The 22,900-nt window shown below is 40.6% G+C and overlaps 1 protein-coding gene and 1 pseudogene across 13 annotated transcripts in view; one reads left to right on the top strand and one right to left on the bottom strand.

Moving 5' to 3' along the window:
• Hmbox1 (homeobox containing 1) overlaps window positions 1–22,900 on the bottom strand; it is a 132,227-nt gene that overhangs the window by 99,257 nt on the left and 10,070 nt on the right. The window lies entirely within an intron of this gene.
• LOC116913181 lies at window positions 10,151–10,413 on the top strand (annotated as a pseudogene).

Raw genomic sequence — 22,900 nt, 5'->3', positions numbered from 1 at the left:
GCTCACGGGGGCCCTATCCATTCCTGCTAAACTACTGTATACTGATGGATTCTGAGGGAGGAGCTGTCACCGAAAGGTGAGCCAGCCAAACTCCACTAGGTAATTCTACTCTGTATACACAGATGTCCTGGTTAAAGTCAGTGCTCACAAAACAAGAAGACTTGAAGTTGTAAGGAAGAGAAGGGGGGAAAGAAAAGAGTGAGCAGAATATATTATCCACATGTATAATCATCACAGAGGAGATTTTAAAACTAAAGAGAAAACTATGCAAACAAAGAATCTCCCATGAGGCAGCCATGGTGGCTTACAACTCTATCTCTGTACTCAGGAGGCTGAGGTAGTAGGATACTACGAATTCTTAGCTACCTGGCGCTACAGAATGAGCCCCTACCTCTAAAGATTATCTTCTGTGGATATAATATGATGTTATAAACTTTAAATATCAGTGAATTTACCTTATTTATATCTTATTAAATTTATTTCATAAAATAGAATGGAATGCCCTCCATGAAGGTCCAAGAGAATGATGCGTTCTTAATCCTGCTTGCACTCATGTGAGCTGCTAGTAGACTCCCAAACACTGCTTCCAAAGGAATAATGACAGGTCACTATTTTAAACTGAAACTCACAGCTAGGAACGCGCACTCTGTATACGGTGAACTAGCACAAACTGCTTGTATGTGTGAAACCAAATATTGCCAATTACTCCCCATTGCAGGTTCCTTTAACTGTCACCCCTTTCAATGCTACTATTTAAGACACTCTTTTCTCTCCAGCTAACTGCTTTCTCACTTTTGTCTTATTCTTGTATATAGCTACGACCTCCACAAAACACATATCTGAGGGCCAAGACAGGGCGAAAGAAGTTCCGTACCCACCAAAGGTAGCTCCCTTCAAACTAAATTGTCACAAATACTTTTGTGTGTGCACATGAGTGTACAGATGCCACTAGAGGCCACATATCGGCTTTGGGTGTCATCTTCCATCACTTGGGGCCTTATCATTTTTTGAGGCAGTCTCTCACTGATCTTATCTCACTGATTCAGCCAGTCAGCAAACCCTAGGGATAGTCTGTCTCCACCTTCCCAAGGCTGGAATTAGATGTATACCACCATTCCTGGGTTTTCAATGTGCATGCTGGGAATCGAATTCAGATCCTCAGGTTTACAGGGCAAGCACTTTACCAACTGAGCCATCTTCCTGGGCTCCTAAATTGTTAATTTTGTTTTTTGAGGGTATAGTTGAGTCAATCTTTGGTTGTACACTGGTTTATTTGGGTTTTTGGTTGGTTGGTTGGGTTTTTTTTTTTTTTTGGGGAGGCGGGGGGGTTGGAGACAGGTTTTCTCTGTGTATCCCTGGCTGTCCTGAAACTCACTCTGTAGACCAGGCTGGCTTTGAACTTCGCCTCTCAAGTGCTGGGCTTAAAGGCACATACCACCACTGCCACACTCTAATGCACACTGTTTAACCTACACAGTATCTACAATTTTGAGACTGTACATATATATCAGTGTTTTTAATAGAATCAAGATCTACATTCATCAACATACATTGTTAATTTCTCATGGAACCCCTGCATTCAAGGCATGCTTCTCTGAGTCACTGCAGGCAGGTAACTGCAGTCACTCAATTCTACAGACACTGAATAAATGCCACTGCTGACCAGCGAGCTTAACTCACTCTGTGATTTGTCTCATGGCAGAAAATTATTCATATTGTCCTGTTTCAAGAAAACTGGCACCATGACTTATAGCATGCTAAACATAGTCTTTTCATGTTAATTATTTTAGTTAAGAGCACTCTGAAGGCGGCACTTCAAGAAGGGCACTTTCATGAAAGCAGGAGATAGAACTCCCATGAGAGACCCTCCCCTCCCCCACTCTCCGCCACCAATACCGGAGGAAGGAAGACATTCTTATCAGGAGTCCAGGATGGAAGAAATCTACACAAACAAACCCTGTTCAACTAACCTTATCTGCTTAGTCACTCTTCCAAGATTAGCTGCCCTGATTGAAAGCTTTTTATTTGTCTAAGACAGCTTTTGGTCCTAATGGCTTCTTGGGGCCCTCATTTTTCTTGGGGTGGGGGTGGGGGGGTTCCATAGGGGGAAAAAAGATCACCAAATAAAATGTGTATGCTTTTCTCTCAGTAACGTGTTACTTTAGTTCTAAGCCTTGAAGAGGATGGAAGATATATTTATCTCCCCTACACTGTGAGAGAAAACCGTCTCCATTTTTCTCTTATCCCTGACTTATTTTCTGTTCCACAGGCATTACTGGAGCAGTCATCAAATACAACTAGATGCTGACAAAGCTAGTTCACCAAAAAGGCAAGTCCAGAGTACACACCAAGGACTAAGAACACACAACAGCAACAGCAAATAACCCCTGCAGTTATTAAGTAAAAAAGGGTGGTGGCACCCAAATGATAATTAATGCTTATAACTTTCTACCTAGCAATTCCCGTTCTGGAGATTAACCCAAGAATATAGTTCATACAGGGCAAGGTAACTTCAATTCAAGGTTATTCTTTGCAGCACAAAAGATCAGAAATAATCTACATTGCCACTATAAGATGACTATAAGTTATGGTATAACCACACCATACAGCCATAAAAACTAAGGAAACTCCTTACATCTTATTATGAAATAGATTCCAATTGAAAAGAACAAGAAAGAACAAAGTGTTTTTGTCAGCTGTAGAGGAGGAAGAGATTAAAAAAAAAAAAAGCAAAAACGCACACATAGTCTTGTTTCTATACACACATCAAATATTTCTGGAAAGGTATTGAAGACACCAGTAATCCTTGAGGAGAACTGAAGCTGAATGTAGTAAGGAGACTTCAAAGGCCTCCATTTTTCTACCTTATACATTTCCCAGTTGGAGAGGAATGTGAAAAGCTGGCAGAGTTCATTCCAAGTAAAAGTAAGAATTCTCCACTGGAGACAACAGATAGAACTCAAAAGATAAAGTGCTTAGCTAGCATTCACCAGGTTCTGGGTTCAAGCCTAAGTAGTCCATCCACATCAATAGCATTTGGCCTTGGAGTTCAACGTGCTGGTTCAGCAGGAACCTAGGGGTAGAGTGGGGGATCAGGAAACAAGACAATGAAAGAATTGACATCCTTTGCCATCTGGCTCTTTGAACTGGCCGTGAGGTCTGAAGAAATAAAAGGATAGATCTGAAAGATAAAGGGTATTTTCAAGATATGGGCAGACGGAAACTGGGCAGGAAGGACTCCCCAAATCCACCCTGGGCTTCTGGTGCCAAAGGCTGAAGCTCTGAACATACATTCCCAGCACGGCATGTCTGTCCCTCACAGGGAACACAAATGCAGAAACAGTGAGGAGGTACCACAATGGAACAGCATAAAAAAGGCTACGAGCACAAACTCTTTACTTCATGGCTGTGTGTGGTGGCGCACATCTTTAATTCCAGCATTTGGGAGGCAGAGGCAGGTGGAAGTCTGAGTTCAAGGCCAGCCTGTTGTACAGAGCAAGTTCCAGCATAGCCAGGCTATGCAGAGAAACCCTGTCTCAAAACCACAAACAGCAGCAGCAAAAAACTCTTTACTTCTGTCCTCAAATTCACGTAAGATTCCACTCAGGGGGTCCTCAATAGCCTTCTCAGGCTCCAAAAGCGTGGCTGCTGTGCAAGCAGGAAGTAACGGTTACATTCCAGCTCCCCCAGGTCCTGAAGCCAGACACATTTTCACTACAAATCTCTAAACATGAGATACCAGGAGTAAAGAAACAGAAACCAGCACTCCAGAAAGAAAGCCAAAAGGAATGTCAGGGTGTTTTAAAAAGTAGCCTACTGCTCACCACACGGGAAGTGGGAGGAACCGTGAGGGCAAGCAAAGAGGTCACTCAAGCTCCTCTGGGATCCACACTTACTCTACAGAGTACAGTCCTTCAACCACTTTAAAAAGCCATCAAGCAATGGTGTGTGTTCTTGATACTATGGCACTGTGTACCCCTGCATTCTAGATTGTTCACATTAAAAAGAAAGACAACTAGAAGAATGGGAAAAGAGAGCTGGGGAACACACGGGGAACATAAGCACATCCTTGTAACATACTGGCAGCAAATTACTGAATAGTCAAATACAGAATTGCTTTCATTTTTAAAAGTTTAAGACATCTTGCCCTGTTCTAAAAATATAACAAAGTATTTATCTTAATTCAATGTACTATCTTCCTTTTTCAATTTTATCCAGAATTAAAATAATATATATATATATATTCCATGTATGCCCTATAGCACAAAGATAATAGTTTTAAATATACAGATGAGTCATTTTTAAGAGATGAAGTTTACACTAAAACCATAATACTTGCTAAACCATAAAAACCCAGAGAAACCAAAGGCCATTGTTAGGTAATTTGGATTCATATGTGAAGATGAATGATATTGCCAGGAAGAGGTGTTTCTAAGATTAGCAAGGAGTCACTTCAGAGGCTCTGGAGATGAAACTCCATTTGATATAAATCTGTGGCTTAACAGAAATGAAACCAGCATTACTTGTTTACTATACCCTGTTTTTCTTCCACCTACCTCAGGAGCTACGGAGTATAATTTTATGTTTGATACTTACCTCTACATTTTTTCATACACCTTCATGTATGCGTTTGATGTTCAAATGCCCCCACAATGTAGGTAAGGCAGGTTTTACAAACACTTAAACACAGGAAAATTTTAATTTTAAACAAAGCAAAATAATGTGTCACCAGAGACATTTTATCCAACTTCTAGTTCTCCAAACAACAACTTCTATTTTCACAGAAAATACCTTTCCTGCTCATTTACCTTCATTTCACTAAAGCCAAGCAGCTGTGCTTTGTCTCAAGTTATTAGCAGAGTTCATACTCCATCAATTTCATATTCCAGACAACAGACTTTGATATCTATTTTTCATTGCAGTGGTTGGGAAATGAAGGTTGGGAAGTGTTGAAATATGGCTATGTACAAATCAACCTGCCACATCTGACTTTGTTAGCAAAACAGAAAATGATGTCTATACCTCTAACCCAATAGGACAAGCACAGATCTAACTAAGGAAAGCTTTATAATACCAGACTTCTGTAACATTAAGATAGTGTGGGAATGATATTCTAGAAACAAATGCCGTGTACAAGGGCTACAGTAAGACAAAGTATTTACAGCAAGGGGTATCATTTCATTCTCTTGTCATTTCTTTACAGTAGCTTCTTTGTCAATCCATTAACAAAATCCATTAACAAAGGTCACCAGCTTGGCGAATTCTTCCTTTATTCCCTAAAAGTTATAAACCTTCCTGAGTGAGATAACCTGACGACTTGTGAATGGAGTTAGCAGACCCCTTAGTTTCCTGAACTGTCTGGGTGAACTAGGAGGCAACTGGTAAAATAAAGCAGGAGTCACTTAGACCTGAACACATGACACAGGAAACTCATTAAAACAAACAGCCTTTCCCCAGCCTTGGTGGTCAGCATGCAGTAAATTGTGATCTCTAGGCCAACTCCCGCTCTCTTTCAATTCTCTTTCAGTTTGCATGTCCTTTCCTGCAGTGGTGGCTCTTTTGCACAAGATATCCCACTTATCTTGGCTTGATAATTCTTTTCTTTCTTTATGTGATACCTAGCCTTCAGACCTGGACTTTATCATTTTCCCATGGGACCCCTTTCCTGCCAATCTGACAATGCTAACTCTCCACATTCTAAGTTCTCAAAGCACCTGGCAGTACCCCATCATGGTGCACTGGAGTGCAGCTTTGCATCTGTATGACTATTTAAGTAATAATCCTCACTACACTGGAAGCTTCAGGAAGGTAGAAACCACACATGTCTCTGTTCTCTATTATGTTCCTTTTACCCAGGAGAGTTTCTGGAACATGGCTGTTACTTAATAAATAGCGAGCGAGGAGATGAATAATGATCTACGAATATTTCAACAAGCACTGAGCCAGGAGTTCCAGATCATTGGAGTCTACCTCTGCCTTATTATTTTGCTTTTAATTTTCCTGTGTTTAAGTGTTTACAAAAACCAGCTTACCTACATTGTGGGGCATTTGAACATCAAATGAATAGACAGGTGTATATGAAAATTGTGCAGGTAAATGTCAAACACAAACACTGCATGGCTACTGAGATCGGTGAAAGGAGGCAAAGGTACACTAAGTGAGTTGTACTCCTGTCACTTCTGATAAGCCACAGTTTTATATCAATGTGAGGCTCACCCCCAGAGCTGTTGTTTCTAGCTTTGTGGTTCACTGATCTATATAGAAAAGATCCTTGGGCTGGAGAGCGCTCAACAGGAGAGAGCACTTGCTGTTACTCCAGAGGATCTGGGCTGAGTTCCCAGCACCACGTGGTAGCTGGCACTGCTTACTGTGACTTCAGACCAGGGGATAAAACTCCCTCTTCTGACCTCCAAAAGCACCAGGCATGCATGTGCACATACATGCACACAGGCAAACACTCACATAAGCTGAAATAAATATATACTGTAGAAAATCTAAATATGCAATACATGGCTGAGTCTCTGGTTATCTAGATATTGAAAATATTCATTTTTTTTCCTCTGTGACAAGATGAGTGGGTCTGTGAAGCCACAGGGTTTTTCTCACTTAATATAAAATTATTCTCTTTACAGATCGAAAGACCTAAGAATTTCTTGAGAAAAATGTAACTATCTTTCTTTTCTCACAGTGGATACTTAACACTTTATAAATTGTAGAATATTATTAAAACTCAAAAAGTAGAGGAAGTTCTCTAGGAAGGCCAAAAAAAAAATTCACTAATGATTGATTAGTTTGAGTTTTGGTTCAGTTACATAACATATAATATATCCTTAAAATGTCATAATATTAACCTTTACAATAACAAATAATTACCACTTACTGTATCTGCATTTCAACTTTCAATTGCTCATAAAAGTAGCACTGGTAAAAGGCCTAGCTTGGCATACACCAGAGAGTGCACGCAATGATAGCGTGTTGGGTTTTTCCTTAAAGAGAGCCTGAAAATGATTTGGCTACACCTACTTCTGATTCCCATGGTTATCAAGAATCCAAAGGTTAAATTGGAATTCATACATCTATTTAAAGAGTAAAAAATATTTTAGACTCTCCTTAAGATAGAATTAGTTTGTTTTCTGAAAAGGAGCAACGATGAAGGATCAACCATGTATAAATGATTAGCTAATGAGAATACACTAACAACAGTAACACTTAGTACACTATTGGTGTCTGTTTCTTCTGTTCTTGACTGTCATGGTGATTCTACTGTACAATGTTAATATTTCTATCTCACAACAGAAGAAAACTGAGGCTTAAAGGACATTATAAACAAATGAAAAAATGCCTCAGTAATTTAACAGTATCTTTCACAAGTATCTTCTAACAGGAGTTAGCATACAAGAGGCTCTTGAGTTAAGCTCCCAGCACTGGCCGTTCTACACTCTACTGGAGACACATCACAAATAAAGCTATAAACCATACCTATCTCAACACACACATCCATTTGTAATATGACCCTATTGTTATTCAATCACGCTTTTAGAAGAAAAGGCTTTGATTAAATAAAACTTATCAACTCTTTTTACTGTCCAGCCCTTTGGCTTCATGGTGAATTCTCCCAAGCATTTAAGTTAGAAATAATGCCAATTCATATAAGCTATTTCAGAAAACAGAAGGCAAGCATGCATTTTTCAACTCAACAGACATGGCTAGTATCACTGTAACATCAAGTCAAATACATTAAGGGCAAAGCAATCCACGTGTGAGTATCCCTTGGGAACATGTGCAGAGAACCTTAATAAAATACTAGGAAATGATAAAACTTAAGTCCAGTAAAACAAAAGGTTCCTGCAATCCTGACTAACGTAATGATAGTGTGAGACGGCTTAACTCTCCAAAGCCCTTAAAGTGCTTTACCATATTATCAGGCTGTCTACGACCATTTCAATAAATCCAAAACAAACCTTCAATTCACGATCTTAAAACAATGACAAAACTCAGCCAAATAATGCATGAAAAATAACTTCTTTAAAATAATAAAGTATTTACAAACCACCTAATATTTGATTACAGTTATGACAGAAGACTGAAAGCTCTCTCATTTGGATCTCTACAACTCCAGTGTCTGCTAGAGCTTCTGGGCAGTGCAGTGAGGAGGAAAGTAAAAGTCTTAGGAAACAGAGCTTACCAGCAGGTCTCCAGGACAGCCACAGTATTTTCATCTATAACTCAGTTCATGTCAAGTCCCTACTTAAAGTCACATAGTGGCTTCCACTGCACATAGAATAAAATGCAATCCCTTACTAAGGAACATTCACACTCTCTTGTAAGATTTGGCTTCTATTCTTCACTCACTGTGGCCTAGGCTCAGGCAGCTTGTTTCTCAAGGTCACTACCTTTTCTTTCCTTCTTTCTTTCTTTCTTTCTTTCTTTCTTTCTTTTTTTTTTTTGAGACACTGCACAGTCTGCTTTTCACAGCTAGTTCGTTGTTGTTACTCGAGTGCTCAGTGGCACACATTTGAAATGGTCTATTAAATAACCTTTATAACTTATTCTACTTATTACTGCTATCAAATTAGTTTCTTCCTTAGGCTGAAGAGTTGGCTTAGCACTTGAGGGCCAGCACTACTCTCATGGAGGACCTGAGTTCAATTCCCAGCACCCTTATCAGGTGGCTCACCAGGACCTATAATTCCAGCTCCAGAAATTCTGACACCTCTAGCTTCTAAGGTTACCTGCATTCCCTGCAGTCATGTGCACAACCCCACCCCCACCCCACCCCCACAATTTAAAAATAAATCCAGTTTAAAAATGTAGCTTCTTGTTTCCTAAAGCATTTTAGCTAAACAACAGAATCACTGTCACAGGTGCTGAAACACTCATTCAAGGTAGCCATTCACATGAGCACTGAGAAGCGTCTATAAATGTGGGTGAAATAGAGGCAGGCCCATAGTTCTGGTGGGGTAGACAGGAAGAAAGGGAATGTGAGGCAGATTCTCAGATGTAGCTTAACATTTTCCATTACTAACCTTTCAGCCGTCAACCCCAAACTGCTTGGTTACAATGGCCCAGAAGAGCAGTTGGAACTTGTAGCTGTTAACAAGGAGTGAGACTTTAAACCACCTACAGACCTTAAGGATAAACTGATGACAGTAAGTATTAATACAATGAGCTATTCCTTCCTGGCCTAAAACTAACAAAAGCTAAAAAGATTCACTTGCAGTAATAAATACGGTTTGCTCTCTCCTCAAACACCTGCTCAGAGTTCTGGCTCCCACAGAACAGCCTTTGACTACAAACCTAGGAGCAGTCATGTCCTCTGCTCCCCTTTTTTCACTCAATATCCATTCTAATAAACATTACATTCAGCCAAGACTCAGGCCAGTTCCCTGTTCTTGCCTTCATCAGCCTTCCTTGCTATTCTCTCAAAATGGACTTTATTTTCTGACTATCGTTTAATTTAAAAATTACTCAGTAGCTCTCTCCTGTAATCTGTTTCATATTCTGTCTGGAAGGTGCCCTAGGGAAGGTGTTCCTAATCTTAGGTTGCCTCACCCAAGTACCTGGGCGATTTCCCAGTTCTCTAGTAATAGATGCTGTTACATGACAGGGCACAGAAAACCTAGAGATTACTATGGCTTCTTGGTTTGACTTTCGATTGACAGCTGCTCTGTTCTGGGGTCCTTTATGTCAACTCTGATTTGACACTATGAATCCTAAGTGCTCCAGGATTATTGAACATACACAAATACAAGATAAATAAAGGATGAAAATCAGGGCTAGAGCATAGCTCGGTGGTAGAGTGCTTGCCCTGTGATCAAACTTTACTGTGCACACAGGAGTATTAAATAGTGCACACACACACACACACACACACACACACACACACACACACACACACACACACACACACACACTGAGGTATACATACACTTGTGGTCCAACAAGCCTGGGTGACATTTCAAAAAACAAGCAATCAACTATTTCAGGAAGAAAAGGCTGAATACCAAATGGTTCCATAACACGAGTCACAACTGTTTCATGGATGAGAACGATCCTCCATGACTCAAAAAGACCATGGAGGAAGAAGCATCGAGGTTGACCCCCAAACAGAACAAACCAGTGCACCGCTGTATCCCCCAGATCAGTGCCGATGTCCCCTGCCACACCCAAAAGAAAGGCTGAAGGGGACGCTAAAGGAGACCAAGCCAAGGTGAAGGACGAGCCACAGAGGAGCTCTGCAAGGTTTGTCTGCTAAACCTGCTCCTCCAAAGCCAGAGCCCAGGCCTAAATCGGCCCTGCAAAGAAGGGAGAGAAGGTTCCAAGGGGAGGAAGGGGAAAGCAAATGATGATAAGGATGTGAAGGCCAACACACACCAGGCCCAGGAGGCTGAAGGTGCTGGAGATGCCAAGTGACGCGTGTGCATTTTTGATCACTGTGTGCTTCTGGTGCCTGTACAGTTGGAGATACTATTTTTTATCAAGATTTATAAAAACGCTGAATTTTGTTTTACTTTCTTTTAAGCTATATTGTTAGCACACAGAACATTTCATTGTTGGGGCGCGGATGGGGGATCTTGTGTCACTAACAAAATATCTCCCAAGCTGAATTGATGATGAAAAACATCTTTCCTTGACAATTTTAAAAGGCTCTCGTTGGTTCCCAGGAGAGATGTCCTCGTGTTGACATAGGTGGCCACCATGGCATAACATGCTTTGTGGTCTGGGAAAACTCTATATTCATTTTTATATCCTCTTCCCCCTGTACCATCAACATAGACTTAATTCCCTTAAAACCAGAGACCTGTTGGAACCTGATCCCCAAAATTGGTTTTCCAGTCTATTGGGCAGTGTGGACTTGGCAGTGACTTCATCAAGTGTTTCAGAAGAGCACTGGTTTCTTTTATAAAAGATTGTGCATCTTCAGATTGATGATTCTGCCATGTTCAGTTCCTGTCAGGGTTCGCCTGTGAGTGGTTGTCAAACAACATCCTTAATGTGAAATGTCAACCCTCACTTTAAGCTACTTCCCCCTTTTCAAAGCATTGAATGAAGATTTCATTGGGTTTTATAGTGGCTTTCTGATGTTGGTAGTCTATAAGAAAGTTCTTGTATATTGTTGATTGTTTGCCCATGTTCTACCTGGAATACCACGATTGTTTAAAAAAATTATCCTTAATAAAGCTGGTTATGGTTAGGTTTGGGAGGAAAAAAAGACCATAAAGTTAGGTAAGGAGAGGGGAGCAGAGCAGTGTACCAAAGAAGCTAAGGAAGGAGAAACCAAAAACTCACAAGAATAAGCTAGGTGAGTTTGACTGAAAGCTAAGGCTGGCATAGGGAACAGTAGGGGAAAGGATGAATTTTTGATAGCAGTATGAGTGCTTGGTACCTGTGGATTATTACATTCACATGGTCTTACTTTCTCAATGGAACCGCCTTGGGAGAAAGGATGTGAGAGAAAGCCCTGTGTGGCAGCAGTTTCTAAGACAGGCCGTTCTGTCACTAAGGGATGAGGAAGGTACTAGCAGGAAGACTTGTTAGGAACTTTCAACCAAAGCTAATAAGAGTCCCAGTCAAAATGGTGTAAGGCACCACATGCTTACACACACTCATTAAATCTTAACATAATTTAGCCATGTACTAACATGTTGTAGCAGCTGCATCTTTCCTATTATACTAGTCAAAGAGTTACAGGATAAATGTCAAGGAGTTCCAATTAACATGTTTTTGCTCATATTCAAGAATAACAATAAGATGGACTCAAATCAGCCTCCTCCTTGGAGAAAGGCTCAAGAGCTCCCTACTAACTGATGAGCCACTGGTAGTTGATCGATTCTAGAGATAAGAGTCCGTTTGTTTGACCGAGTGACCCTGGTAGGGTGACAAGGCTCTAGAAAATGGCTCCACACCCATGAGTATGGGTAGAACAGATTGAACTTGGTGGATTATTTTTCAAAAACAGAGAGAAGAAATGAAGTTAGGATGAGGTAGGAAATCAGGGTGCACCTGAGAGGAGTTAGGAGTTAGGGAGGGGAACGAGGGGAGAATATGATGAAAATGCAGTGCAGTTGTGTATGAAATTCTCACCTCTATAACCCTAATACCTGCAGAGTCAACAGGCACATTCCTGGAACATGATGATCAACCAGTGGGGCACAACCAGTGAACTCCAGGTTCAGCAAAAGATCCTGTCCCAATAATATAGAGAGTGACAGAGGAGGTCACCTGATGTCAACCTTTGACCTTCACACATATATCTCAAAACCAAGATGAAATGGACCTTCTCCTTGAATACATAAACAAAAAAAAATCCCCAAAAAACTATATAGCCCAGTACCTATTTAAGTTGAGTTTGCACTTAAAAAAAATATGCCAACAACAACAACAAAAAATGCTTAGGAAGGATGACTTCACTGTCAACTTGACTAACCATTCCAGGAGAAAACAATGACAGTTTTTCTCAATTTATTTCAGAATCTGAACTAGAAAAAAAAATTCCCCAAATTGTTTCACAGGTAGAAAATTATCCTAATGTAGAAGTTAGAAAATTAAGTAATAGGGTAAGAGAAATGCACACTATTATCCTCATGAAGACAAATGAAAAGGATTTTTAGCAGTAAATTGCTACACCATAGAAGGTGTGTGTGGTACTAACAACCAATACAAATCACCATCACAATAGTAATGATGACACAGCACCTGAAGAGGTCGTCCAAAGCTAGAGTGAACTAGAACGAGAACATCCTGTCACTAATGCGGCTGACATACTTAATCAGGAAAGGTAGAACATTTCCCTCAACACTGAAACAAGACAGGGTCTGTGGCTCTAACAGCTCGTCAGCAGCATCACACCCAAAGTCTTAGTCAATACATAACGGAAAAACATAAGGTATTATTCACAGATGACTATATTAAAAAGATTCAAAGTTTCTATGTAAAGAGAGAAAGAGACGGAGACAAGAGAGAGAGAGAGAGAGAGAGAGAGAGAGAGAGAGAGAGAGAGAGAACCCAAGTCTTTGAGTGTATGAATTCCGCAAATCTGCTAGAAATGAGGACAACATTGAAAAATCAACTACATTTTTAGGAATGATCTAGAATCTAATGAATTTGCTTGTTTTTCTTCCTTTTTTTAAAAAGAATCATTTTATCTATTTTATGTATACATGAGTACACTATAGCTGTCCTCAGACACACCAGAAGAGGGCATCTGATCCCATTACAGATGGTTGTGAGCCACCATGTGATTACTGGGAATTGAACTCAGGACCTCTGGAAGAGCAGTCAGTGCTCTTAACCACTGAGCCATCTTTCCAGCCCCACTTCTTTTTTCCTAAGCATTTACCATTTACAGAGCTGGAGAGGTAGTTCCAGGTTAAAGAGCACTTGTTGCACTTACAGAGGACCCGGGTTCAGTTCCCAGCATCCACATATTGGCTTACCACCAGCTCCAAACAGTCCAAGCTGACCAACTCAGGCACCATGAATGTGGTACACAGACACACAGGCAAAATGTTCATATAGATAAAACAGAATCAATCTTTTTAAAACTTAAGTATCATTCACAATAGCACCAAGCCATAAAATACTGATGTAAATCTAAGACAGAGATCCAGATCTGCACAGCAATGAATGAAAACCTTAAGAGGGGAGAGATCAAGAAACCTGTAAGCGAGCAATGCAGCCAGGAAGCTGACTTACTAGGATGCATCCACGGCTAACTACTGAGGGCCAATGAGAATCCCTCAAGGGCTGATGACACACATTAGCAAGCTGATTCTAAGCCATGTGTGGCTACACCAAGGAAGACCACCATGAGTCTGTCAAAGGTGCCAAGGCAACACAAGGTAGATGGGACGGCCTTCTCAACATCTGAGGAGAGAACTCAAGACATCCATGTGTAAGAACTGCAACCCGAAGGAATATTTCAAGCTTTTATTAAAGCAACAAGAACAATAAAAACCCTGACTCAGCGGGGCGGTGGTGGCTCACACCGTTAATACCAGCACTTGGGAGGCAGATACAGGTCTCTGTAAATGCAAGGCCAGCCCAGGCTACACTAAGCAAGTTCCAGAACAGGCAGCATTACACAGAGAAATGCTGTCTCAAAAAACCAAAACCAAAACAAACAAAAAACCCATAAACTAATTCAAAAAACATCACAGACCTAAATATGTGTGTTCTTCTCCCACAGTGGGTCTGACTACACTACATCCTCCATAACATTTCATCCACAAGGCCCCCAAACTGACTCCTGCTGCCACTGCCCGCGGTGGCTCCACTCAGGAGGAGCCATGCAAAGTGCCTGCCGCTGTGCTTTGAGAATGTACTCAAGAAAAAGAAATGTGTTCTCAAGGTAAAATACCAATTCTGAAGACTTAATGTAAGAAAGGAATATAAAACGAATCCCTAGTCATTTTTACACCAAGAACATGCTGAAATAGTAATGTGCTGGGCAGCTGAGTTAAATAGAAGACATTAAATTTAATTTCAAATGTTTCTCTTTATTTGCTGAAATGTAGTTACTATAACATTTAAATTTAAAATGTTGCCTTCCGTTATATTTCCTTTAAAAATGTTTCAAAATTTGACTTTCTGTTCAGGAGGAACTGTCTGCTTGCATGTCTGGGTCACCTGTGCGCTCGATGCCCATGGAGGTCTGCAAAGGGCAACAGATGCCCTGAAACTGGAGCTATATCCATATGACTGTGAGCCACTATGTGGGTTCTGGGAATCGAACCTGGGTCCATCGGGAAGAACAACCAGTGCCCTTAACCCCTCAGCCATCTCTCCAGCCCCTTCCACTCTCTTTGTGTTAGACAGAGCTGCTATAGGATGTTAAGAACGCTAGTCATAGCAATATAAGCAAAACACAACAACAAATAAGATTTCAGAGGACATGTTAGTAACACTAGGTCAGCTGTCACCATAGTTTTTCCTGCCCTGGATTTTTCTACTGCTTTAAAATAAATAAATTTATAAAGTTATTTTCCAAAGAATTTGTGATTTTCTAACTGAAAGTATCCTAACTCATACTCTACTCTAGCAGCACTTGTAATGCTATCTTTGAAAAAAAGTAAAAATATGTTCAGCAGAATTCTCATTGTCATTCTTTTACTTTCTTTATGCATGTGTACAACACACTAGTTTATAAACTATTTCATTCCTGTATTACACAGAAAATACACATATAACACTGTACTCAAATAAAGTAGATACATTTTAATAAGGGCGGTTCTCACTGAAATAATAAAGAATAAATACATTTTGCTGTCCTGAAATCAGATATTCACTTATTAACTCAACTGCTGCTGAGGCCTTACTTTAGCTGAGATGTGGAAGGTGTTTCACTGTGTGTCACAGCCGCCTGTGGTGCTGGTTCACGGCTGCTATGCTAACCCCCAGGCAGAAGTGGGTCCTGATGAACAGCAGTAAAAGGTCCTTTCACACCCATCCACCCACCCACCCGACCTCCACCCCCAGCCCCAACCCCCACCCACACAGCACAGCAGAGCCCCTCCCACATAAAAGGCAGAAATGAGGATTCTGTTGGAAAACTTAAACATCATAAGAATTTGTATTCTATAAACAGTTAAGTAGGTTGAGTTTCTAACTTTCTCCCACTTGTGAGGGACAACTACACCAGGAAGAGGTTTGTCAGCTGAGAGGTTCAATAAAACTAGAATATCAAAATCAAGAAGAAAACAGAAATAATGACACTGGAGATCAGAGAGAGCGAGGTCCTTGAAGAGTCCCCGGAGGCACATTAGGTTGTACAGCTTCCTCATAAGGGCAGGAATTAAAAATTTAAGAATAACATTATCTTCAGGCTCTTCTGTGTGACAACTATTTCAGGCTACCACTGATGGTGGCTTAGGCATGAGAGATATGTAAGAAGAAAAGAGAAATGGTGACAACCAAGAGCTGTCTGGGAGTAAAGCAGAGAAGACGTGAAGGAGGAAGAGGCAGAGAAGGCCAGTTTGCTAGTGGGAACAGGTGTCTGGCTATTGGTGTCACTTCTTATAGAACAGCAGCTCTCAACCTGTATGTCACTATCCCTTTGGCAGTCACCTATCAGATATCCTGCATATTAGATATTGACATTATGATTCATAACAGTAGCAAGACTAAAGTTTTGTAGTAGCAACAAAATAATTCTATGGTTGGGGTCAGCACACATGAAGAGCTGTACTGTATTACAGGGTTACAGCATCAGGAAGGCTGAGAAGCACTGCACTACAGCAATGGCGGAAGACAGAAACCCAAGAGTGACTTCAGAAGTGGTAACTGCGGTGCCTGAGACACTTGAGAGAAAACGCTTGGTTGGATGTTCAATGGAATATACAGAGGCTTGGGCTCCTCTACTACTAGAAAATAAGACAACAGGAATAGATGAGCCTGCTTAAGTGCATGTGGATTAAAACAAAACAAAAACACATCAGAGCTGGAGTAGAGCTTTGAGAAACTTGAAGCCTAGACAGACAAGAAGCCACCTACAAGAGACAAAGAAGGAAAAACAAAACTGGGGGAAAAAAGAAGCCAAAGAAAAAAGTCTTTGAGATGGAAAGGGGTTATTAATGACAAAAATAGCTGAGACATCAAGCTAGAAGATGTTCGCAGATTTTAGTGACACTGTAAAAGTTTTGAGGATGAGTAAGCATGTACACCAGACGCTGGTGGCTGGCATCAGGAAACACAGTAAGAATAATCAATATTGTCTGGGAAAGAGAAAGGACATACAGCAGCACCTAGATGTAAAACTGGGGTCCATGGAACTTTACTTGGTTTAAATTGGATAAATACCTGAATTTCTTTTAGGACTAAAAGATGGACTCTGACTCACATCAAGAAGCTTTAAAAAATATGAAAGACTAAAATCTGAATGTCCTTTGAATGTGGAGTATAGGCAAACATGCATGCCTCATACACCGAGAACTGGTGTCCCAAACAGCCAGAAAAGTTTCTCCAAGGCCAAGTTCGATGAACACAAGTGTCATTCTACTGCCAGCAACTGCATGTAGGAACAACGCTGCTGTCCTAACCAGAGCACACCTATGACGTGACTCTGGCTGTGGTTTCTGTCAGGAGCTGCCTCTCATAGTCCTCCCATTGTATGAGACTCATTCTGTTGTAGTCTTGCTAACAATTCTGAAAGATTCCTAACTTCATGTAATAAATTTGCTCTTTTTTTTTCTGTCTTTGAGACAGTGTCTCCTGTATCCCAGTCTGGCCTCAAATGCACTCTGTAGTTAAAAATGATCTTGAACTTCTGATCCTCCTGCGCACTACTCCTGAGTGCTGGGGTGACAGGAGTGTGGCACTGAGCCAAATTTGACACTGGATATAGAACCTAGGGCTCCATGCATGCCAAACATGCACTCTACCAATTGAGCTACATTCTTAGCTCAGTGACTACACTTTTAGCGTATGTAGAACAGTCAGTGTCTGTTGTTCCACCTATGACTCTGACTGCTCAAGTAACTATGACAAAAAATGGCATAGAGTGGAAATGGCTGCTGACACAGACACTTAGTATCAGTAAGCAAGCAGACCCAGACCTACTGAAGTACTTCTGTTTTAAACAGTCTCTCTCTCTCTCTCTCTCTCTCTCTCTCTCTCTCTCTCTCTCTCTCTCTCTGTGTGTCTGCCTGTCTGTCTGTCTGTCTCTCACACTCTGTGTGTGTGTGTCTCTGTGTGTGTGTGTGTGTGCATGTGCGGGCGCATGTGCGCACGCCTAGCTCTAGTTCTGAATCCTTTTAATTCTGCCTCTTAAGTACTGGGACCATGAATATGGACCACCATGATTGGATTTGGAGACGAATAGGGTAAGATACTTTGTCACTGGTTTATCAATTCATTGTCTTTGAAATGAGCATCAATTTTACTGAGTTGAAAGACTGACTCTCCCTTAAAAATTCATTAAAGACAGAAAAAAGAAAGCAAGAGAGAAAAGTAGTAAGACAGAGTTTATTTTTTTTTAAGATTTTATTTATTATATATGAGTACACTGTCGCTGTCTTCAGACACACCAGAAGAAGGCATCAGATCCCATTACAGGTGGTTGTGAGCCACCATGTGGTTGCTGGGATTTGAACTCAGGACCTCTGGAAGAACAGTCAGTGCTCTTAACCACTGAGCCATCTCTCAAGCCCCAAGACAGAGGTTTTAAAAAGTATATGTGAATTATCTGTTTACAAGAACAAAAAATACATTGAAAACAAGGAATTCTTAGCACTCAATCATAGGATGAAGATGCAAAGATGAGCAATACCTGAACAGGCATCTCACCCAAGAGTATGCACCAATCTCTGAAAAGATGCCCAGCAGCAGCAGACGAACTAACATCACTCCCATGAGAATGGCCATAAAGAAAGTGGGAGACAATTACAGGTGTCAGCCAGGGTGTGAAAGAATCGCATCCCTCCATCATAAACAGACAAGGAGCACTCTCAAGGATGCAGGAAACTGCAACCAACACACAAACAAAGACAAACAAGTGACAGCACTGAGAACTGTAGCCATTCACCAGCAATGACGAACGAGTCCCAGCACTAAGAGGCAGAGTCAGGTGGAGCTCTGACTTTGAGGCCAGCCTGGTCTCCATAGTGAGTTCCAAGATGACCAGAGCTACATACTGAGATCTTGCCTCACAAAAAAAAACAAAAATAAAATAACACAATTTGTTAGTTTCTTAAAAAGCTAAACATAAATTTAACAATCAAACTAAAACTACCGCGCTAGTTACCCACCCAAGAGAAATGAAAATATAAGAGAACTGAGGGCAGATGTCACATAAGCAATATTCCTAATGTCCTTAAATTATCCATCAGCACATTTATAAACAATGGAAATATTGAGCAATAAAAAGGAAAGATCAGTAATACCTGCTACAACACAGATGAACTCCAATAATTTATGTTACGTCACAGGGATAAGAGACAAAAGCTACTGTTGGTTCTGTGTTTAATCTATCAGGAACTAAGAATGTAATTCAAGGATAGTGTGCTTATGTGTTGAAGATCTGGGTTCAATCTCCAGCATGGAGGAAGGGAAGGAGGAGAAGAAAAGAGAAAAAGAGGAAAAGGGAAGTGAGAGGGAAAGAGAGAATATAAAAATACAAGTCAGAAGTGGTAACACACATCTGTAATTACAATAAACAGTTGATAAAGACAAGAGAATTTGGAATTAAAAGGCAGTCTGGAAGATACATATTCAGATATTGTCTTTAAAAAATAGATTTAAGAAAAAAAGAATACTTTGGTAATACGCAGAAAACTAGCTGATGGTGTTCAAAAAATGAAGGCAATACAAACAAACAAACAAAATCATAGAAGTTGGTTTGGGCTTAAAATTGAGTTGTCAAATAGAATATATGGCAGGCTAGTAGTAACCTCTGAAGTACACAATTAAATTTATTTCAAGACAAGAGTATGTCCTTAGCACTGGACTGCATCCCAAGAACCAGGAAAAGAAGTTAACTAACTAAACAAACCCCAAGGAAAGCAATTAGTGGAAGAGCAAAGCGGGAACAATAGACCTTGCAGGTTAAGGTTTCTGTTTGTAGTCACAGAATAACTTCTTGTTTGTCCTGTGTTAAGTCAGGTTAAGGTTTCTGTTTGTAGTTAAAGAATAAGTTCCAGTGTTAAGTTCTTGCAAGTTAAGGTTTCTGTCTGTAATTAAGAGTTACTTCCTGTTACTTAGATCTGAGGTAAACTACAAAACATGTTTTTCACCCCACACTAACCTTGGGACCCCATTCCCATGATTCCCTTCCCTTTGTTCCTTCCCTTCCATTGTACCTTTCTAACAATGTAAAAAGCCAATCCTCTCTGTGAACACCTTATCTCTCTGATAAAAGGAAGCTCAAGAGGAAGTCTGGGGCTGCTCTCTAAAATCCTGGCTTAGGGAAAGGCTGGGGAGTCCCAAGTGTACCCCAAATAAAGCTTGCTGCATTTGGACAATCATGGATTTGGTCTTTCTCTTCACAATTTTCAGGTTTAACACTAGAACAAAGCTCTTTGCTACTTCAAATAACCAAAGGTTCTCTAACATTCCCATCATCAAAAACAAAGAACATTACTCTTTTTAAAGAGATAACAGACAACTGCACTGTCCCTTTTCCTCCCTGATGCCCTCATGAATCCTATCAATCTGGGGCAAAGCACTATACTTGTAATTTAATGTTACTCTATGCTTATAGAGGGCTTTGTTTTGACCTTGTGGGTAGAAGGGTGGGTATGTGCCTACTCATCAGGGAAGAAAAAGACTTACCAGTGAACTTACTTTGAGAACAATTTACAACCATAGTTCAGCTTCTTAATTTTCACTCATAAGCTCCTGTGAGGCACTTTCTTGATAAGATTATCTGAAGCAATCATCTATCCTGTTGCTGCTGCATTCCTTCAACAATATCAGAACCAATTTCAGGCCTCCAAGACAGAATGAAGGCCAGAGCTCCCCAGGAATTCTCCAAGGCTCTGGCACAAGACTGGCACTGCTGAAGCACTAGCCTCAAGGACTGAGCAGCAGATGGCTTCTCGGCCTCTGCAGCCTGACAGTCACTGCTGGACTACCTAGACTGGCCTATGTTATGAAAGCTAGTTAATATACTCATACTCATTCTATCAGTTGTTCCTTTGGAGAAACGAGCACCTCACAAATTCCCCTGTGTGCCAAGGGTAGGGTGACTTCCTTGCACCACAAGGTCCCAGATGACCTTGCAATGGTGGGACATAATTATATATTGTCTAAACTGGCAAAATGAGAGTTGGAGTACTTGTTTCTATAAAAAGTATATTACCAAAAAAAAAAAAGTTAAATGTTTTGATGCAATTTAAGATAGCTTACTGAAAACAAGAAAAGTAGATGCAAGACTACTGTAAAAGACTTGGGGAGGTAAGACATTAAAATATGATTCACAGATTGTGTCTTTAAGATCGGCCTTCATTTTAGGGCTGGAGAGATGGCTCAGGGGTTAGGAGCAGTGCAGCTCTTACAGAGGACCCAGATTCAATTCCCTCTTCTGGCCTCTGTGGGCACTGAATGCACTTGGTATACAAACATGCATGCAGGCATACACATAAAATAAAAAATGTAAAAGAAAAAAGATCTCCCTTCATTAAAAAAACCCTCAAACTTGACACAGAGCCAATCCACTCACCCTAGTAACAGCACACTGTGGCCCAAGTTCTCGTTTTTTGTTTTTTTTTTTTAACTCTGGTACAACTGATAGTGTTTGGATGGGAGAAATTGCTGCCTGCTGGGGTGGAGAGAGACATTCGCCCACTGGATGACCAAAGCATCTTTACTCCAGTAGTGACAACCAAAATGGCCCACAAGCACTGTCCACTACTCCAGTTGAGATCTAAAGCTCTGGATCAGTTAGTGTGAACAAACGACCATATACTTTGATTAAAATAAAGTATTTGGGGAATCATTTTTAAGGATTTTTGATATATTAACTTTTTTTCACTCCCTGACCACTCTTGTTGTTCAAATGAAGTCATTAAAGATGACTTCTGTCCATTCACCAGGAAGCCAGAGCACAAAGGCTCAGGATTACCAGGTCAGGCCTAAGAATAAGAGGTTGAAAAACCAAGGGATAAAGGAGAAGAGGAGAAGCAAGTCCCAGCAGGTAGGAGAGGCTTGGGACAACACTTGCTAACCCTCCCAGTGAGGCCACCCAGGCCCACAGCACAAGATTAAAGCAGCCACATGGACATTTCAGAAGCTTTAATGTTCGTGAGCAAGTGGATGGGCAAAGTAAATGACCGTCCAGTTACTTATGATGTCCAAACATTTAGAAATTAAGAAAAAACGGAAGTAGGTCTGTGTGTGGGGAAACACAGTGACCCATCAGCCATGGCTGGACAGAGAGTAGATATACGTGAAGAAGAGTGAGAAACAAGAACCACAAAGACTTCAGTCAGTAGGAGAATCAAATCCAACACTCAGGAGAGGAGTCCCTTCAGACACAAGGCATGACACTTACCACTAAAAATGCAACATGCCTTAAAAGTAAATACAAAAAGTTAGGATCAGAAATAAGTCTGTAAGCAGGGCTTAGAAGTAAATAGACTGGCATGAGTGTGTCAAGATGCACCGGAAAATGCTTCCTCAGGAGAAAGGATTATTAGATAAGATCCTAACTGGCAAAACAAGAATATACAGAAGTGTTAACTGAGTAACATGGCAAATAGTAAGAGGGGAAACATCTTTAGGGATAAGAAAGTAAGATGCTATTCAAGGGTGAAAGGAAATATTAGAAGCTTTAAGAAGCACAGGAGTCAAAAATTATCAAAATTACCAAAATCACAATGTGAACACAGGTAGAGTCCATCCATACATGATTAGCCTGGTGAAAGCCATTTTGAGGATGTTGAGGCAGGAAGGCTTGGTTTTATGCTGCACTGATCTCAATAGGTATTTATGTGGGATGTAATTATGTCCTACACATAAGGAAAATTGAGAAGAGAATAAGCACACAAAATATTAGCTAGAAAGGGATTGCTTGCACTACAGAAGAGTCCTGAGGGTTGAGGAAGACATGAAGATACTGGAAACAGAAGCACAGAACCACTAGTAAGGAAGTATTTTAATATGTCAACGCTTTCATAAATACAGTGCAAATATTCTCATAAGCCCAAGAGTTCTATTAGATTGATACTATTTTAAATACATTTACGTATTATTTTACATATGTGTGGATACACACGTATACATGTGAAGGTCAGAAGACAATTTTCAGAAGTGAGTTCTCTCCTTTCACCATGAGGTTGCTGGAGATCAAACACAGGCTGTCAGGCTTGGAGGCAAGCACCTTTACTGGCTGACCCATTTTACTGGCCCCAAACAGATACTGTTATTTACCTTAGCTTACAAATGGAGATACTGAAACACATGGAAG

The sequence above is a fragment of the Rattus rattus genome, chromosome 12 (assembly GCF_011064425.1).
Source record: "Rattus rattus isolate New Zealand chromosome 12, Rrattus_CSIRO_v1, whole genome shotgun sequence".
NCBI classification, from domain to species: domain Eukaryota; kingdom Metazoa; phylum Chordata; class Mammalia; order Rodentia; family Muridae; genus Rattus; species Rattus rattus.
This window is presented reverse-complemented; position numbering and strand designations above follow the sequence as displayed.